This window comes from Jaculus jaculus, chromosome 12 (assembly GCF_020740685.1).
Source record: "Jaculus jaculus isolate mJacJac1 chromosome 12, mJacJac1.mat.Y.cur, whole genome shotgun sequence".
Classification (NCBI taxonomy): domain Eukaryota; kingdom Metazoa; phylum Chordata; class Mammalia; order Rodentia; family Dipodidae; genus Jaculus; species Jaculus jaculus.
The window spans coordinates 57,353,276-57,358,307 of record NC_059113.1 but is presented as its reverse complement, the minus strand read 5'-3'; positions in this window follow the sequence as shown (position 1 = coordinate 57,358,307).

Sequence of the window (5,032 nt, the reverse complement as noted above, 5' to 3'; positions counted from 1 at the left end):
TTCTAAAATATCCTTTGAGCCTTGGAGGGGGTGATATAGATGTCTTGTTTATAGCTCATAAAGTCATTAAACCTTAGTGCCTGTTCAGTAAATTGCTGGTTTCCCATCAATCACCACATATTTTTTTTTAAAAAGAATTTTATTTGGGGCTAGAGATATGGCTCAGCAGTTAAGGTACTTGCCTACAGAACCTAACAACCCAAGTTCAGTTCCCTAGTTCTCAAGTAAAGGCAGATGCACAAAGAGGCACATGTGTCTGTAGTTAGTTTGCAGTGGCTGGAGGCCCTGGTAGGCTCATTTTCTCTCAGTCTGTCTTCTATCTCTTGCTGCTTGCAAATAAATAAGTAAAATGTTTAAAAATACTTTATTAATTTGCAAGGTGGGAGAGAGAGAGAGAGAGAGAGAGAGAGAGAGAGAGAGAGAGAGGGAAATGAGCATGGGTATGCTTGTGTCTCCTGCCCTTGCAATTGAAACTCCAGAAGCATGTACCACTTTGTGCATCTGGCCTTCTATGGGGATTAGGGAATCTAATCCAGGCTGTCAGGCTCTCAAGCAAGCACCTTAAACCTCTGAGCCATCTCTCCAGCATGTGTATGTATACACACACACATGCACACACACATACACACATGTATTTGGTTTTCCCAGGTAGGGTCTCATTCTAGTCCAGGACAACCTGGAAACCAGTTACTCCCAAAAAATTTTTGTGTGCTATCAAGAAATAATGTCAACCTACCAGTAAAAAGGTTTTTAAAATATACTCAATGTATACATGTAGAATTAATCCATTAAATTCCTCATAATTTAGCCTGGGACTGCTGATCTTAGTCCCAGGTTGAGACTAGACACATCCTCTTCGAGCAGAAAGCATCCAGGGCACTCTGTGCCTGATCCAGCAGGGTCACATTCTCCCCTGAAGACTGTGCAGCCTGGCTGCACTGAAAGGGAAGGTGTCACAGGAGGGAGGCTGTCTTAGATAGATAGAGAAAGGACGTGAAAGCGGCTGCCCAACTAGTTCTGCACGCAGACCTCGTCAGGGCTTGTCACTGAGGGCCTGGGTCACTCTCTATTTTCTCTGACTCTGCCTCTTCCCCTGCTCCCCTATGTCTGCCCGGTGTTGCATTGTGTGTCCAGGGAGCTTGGGAACTTCTGTTCTTCTTTCATCAGAATGAGCCTGTCATATTCCTGCTGTGAAACACACAGGAAAGTCACATTTCTTCCAGAGGTCACCTCAGGACTTCCCAGGGCTGACAGGCTGGATTTGCTGCAGACTCCTAGGAGGGAAGTAGGCAGCATGGACCATACCTCTTACTTTGTCCCCAGTGTTTGACCATTGGCTGTGACAGGGGGCCACTGTTGATAGCAAAACCTCTCTCCTGAGAGCAAAACTTGAGGCTGAGATCCCTAGGTAACCTCTCACCAGTCACTGCTAGCTCCAGGGTGTCCCTGCGCTCTGACCAGCCTGAGAGGCTCTCATAGCAGCAGCCATCTTGCCTTGTGTGGTGCTGTGCAGTACAGAAAGTGTGGAACTCAGTCTTGCTCCTTGGCTCCGGTTGGCAGTGTTTGTTCTAGGGATCTGGGACTCTTTCTTTAAAGGAATAGTGGTCCTGGGTCCCAGTGGTCTCCTTGCACAAAATTATCACCTGCATCACCCTGGAGACTAGCACTGTGTATGGACTTGAGGTTCTCTGCAAAGAAATCAGCATCTGGGCTCCAGGATATTTCATTTTAGATCCCTGTCCACAGCTCCAGGCACCCAGAAAGTATCTCCTGCCCACACTTACTGTTCTTCATACCCACTGCCTAGTTCTAGCCTCTGATGCACAGTGAGGAGTATCAACCTGGCTAGGAGAACTGAAGACACTCATCCGCTAACACAAGGATTCGAGGGCCCCAACTCAGCCCTAGAGGAGCATTCCCTGTGAGGTTTATCCATGAAGCTTGAGCTGGCCCTCCTTCCCTGGAACATGGGAGTCCTTAGGAATTATTGAAGAAACTAGCTGTGAGGAAGGGTCCTACTAGACCCTGATGTCCCTGTCGCCTCCGAACATACCAACCAGACCAAACAGGGGTCTGGTATCGTCTTCCAGTGGTTTAAACAGTGTGGGCAGGGCCACAGTGTTTGCCTGTGTAAACCAACAGACAGAATCTTTGGATCTTTGGAAGTGAGTGTTCTTGTCACACTGTCACAGCAGCAGCCCCATAGGAAGGGGAACTGCCCTCCCCAGATGCCTCATTTCCAATGCTGTGGCTTGTGGGGTCTACAGACTCTGTAGGGTGCTTCCTATAGAAATGGAATATCTCCTCAAACCCATCAATGTCTGCCTAATCTGTCCTTATCACAGCTGAGGGCCAGGAGGAGGTAGATAGACTGGATGCATTCATTAGAGCTAGGCCTTCTAGGTGAGGCTGGCTGAGGGCATGCCCTTCCCTCTTAGCCTCCCCATGGGTTCAGCCCATCCATCCACACAGCACTGTGGGGTCCTCTCCATGGCCAGTCATCTCCTTGGCCCTGGAGATGCTTCAGGGATGATGCAGTTGATTCCACAGGGCGGACTCAGAGCAGCTGAGACACACTGAGCTTGTGACTGTGTGGTCCTTGTGAGCTGCCTCCTGGGGATGAGCACAGAGAGAAGAAGGAGTGAGGGGAGAAGCACCACTGTCCTCACGGATCTAGGTGGGGGTTTCCTCTGCTGAACAGTCCCCCGTGTGGAAGTCCTTTCTTTATTTGCAAAATGATCTACTCCACCTGGAAACAACTCTGGTGTGAATGCAAGCCGATAGCTAGCCACCCCAGACAGGGCACAGACCATAGAACAAATGACACTAAATAGAACAATTACACTAAAGTGCGACTGGGTGGATCAATGAGCTTATTGGAATTACTTATGGGTGAGGGGTCACGTCCAGGAGCATGATGACTCAAAGGCAGCTGCACCATGGAAAAGCCTGCCCAGCACAGGTGACAGCCGTGAACACCGGGCCCGGGTGCTTGCCACTTGACTTGCAGGCAGCTCTTTGGCTCTGGTCTTTTTCCCGACAGTCTTCTACTGCCTGTATCACCTTGCGATGAGGCCTTTCAACTCTTCATGGTGAGTTCTTACTTGCTGAGTGTCACGAGTCTCCCGCTTCTTTCCAGGAGGAAATGCTTCAGTTTCGAGGAAATAGCTAGACAGCACTCTGTCCCTCCCTCTGGCTCTCACATTCCTTCTGCTTCCTCTTTCTTGTTTTTTCCTAAGCTCTTACACCTGCTCAAACACTTTATTTCCCAAGGATTGAAAACGTTCTAAAATAGAACATAGCTTTCCACATGAAACTGTCAGCAAGAGGCCGGTGCCATTTGTACCAGCTCTGTTCCAGTTGCTCTTCTGTGCTGCCGTTAGACAAGGCAGTGTGCCCATGAGCGTGGAACCCTTGTCCATCCATCTGAGCGATAGCTCCCTGGAGTCTTCTGAATGACCACAAGGAAACATCTTGAGAACTCAAAGGGAAGTGGGCTGGATACCTTCCTAGAGCAGTCTGCTTGAGCCTTTCCAGAGTACACTGATGCTCCCTCCCAAGATGGGAAAAAGTAGGGAGGGAAGAGGATTCAGGAGATGGGAGGTGAGTCACAAAGGCTTGAGCACATCTTCTGCACCAAGACTCTCTGGGCTGCACGACTTTCAGCCCTGCTGGCTTAGCTTACCCTCAGGGTGCGTGTGTGGCGATGTGGCCAGCCTCTCAATCTAGTCAAGAAAGTTGATGAGTTTAGTGACTAGAAGAACAGAGGCTTGAGTTAGGCCAGAGAATGACTCAACCTTCCCTCTTTCCAGCACTACTACCCGTTTCTTTGCCAAGCTCCATTCTTAGTCCACTGGGCAGGGATGACTGGGTGAAGGGTGGACATAGGCTGGGCAGGACCTGTGACCACATCTCCAGCTTTCTGCTGAGTGACGACTTATAATAGGAAGAGGTTGTGGGCAACAGACACAGAATATCCATGCTGTGTGGCTAACGAGCTTGTGAGGAAACGTTGTAATGACAATTCTAGGGCTCAGGAATAAGACTATAAAACCTTATAAGACAGAATTTGTATAATGGAGTCAGGTACCTGTTACGGGAGCCAACAGATCTACCAGGCTAACAGGGAGGGCTTGTCGTGACCATCTGTAAAACAGCAGGCAGGATCTGACTGACTTTGCCAAATTAGCAGGATGTGGTCACCACACCCCAGTGGACACTTAGCAAATATTTCTCTTCACAGCTTCTACTCACCCTAATATGGCAGGGTGAGATCCATGGGACCCAGGATTAAAAATAGCTATAACCAAGGTCCAAATAAACCCCATCACTTACTGGCATCTCCATCAACATTCTATGCATTACAGTCATCATGGTGTGCATTGACGTCTAGAACTCCATCTTCCTGTGTAGCTGCTTGTATCCCCTGTAGCCAGCACCTCTGCATCTCCTCACCCAGCCCTGTAGTGCTAAAGACAGTAGCACTTTATCAGTCACTTGAAATATGCCAAGAGCATGTGTGTTAAATGTTCTCACTATAAGTAAAAATGAGCAAAGGGAATGGTATCTATGCTGGGTGTGGTGGTGCATGCCTTTAATCCCAGAATCTGTGAGGAAGAGTTTGAGACCACCCTGAGATTACATAATGAATTCCAGATTAGCTGGGGCCAGAGCAAGAACCTACCTCAAAAAAAAAAAAAAAAAAAAAAAAAACCAAAAAAACTGGGGCTGGAGAGATAGCTTAATGGTTAAGCACTTGCCTGCAAAGCCTAAGGACCCGGATTCGAGGCTTGATTCCCCAGGACCCATGTTAGCCAGATGCAAAAGGGGGCACATGCATCTGGAGTTCATCTGCAGTGGCTGGGAGCCCTGGTGCACCCATTCTCTCTCTCTCTCTGCCTCTTTCTCTCTCTGTCTGTTGCTCTCAAATAAATAAATAAAAATTAAAAACAAAACCTGTGTGGATAATGGATGCATTTATCTAGAAAGAAGATGGGAGTTATTTCATGATGCAGATGCAATCATCTGTATA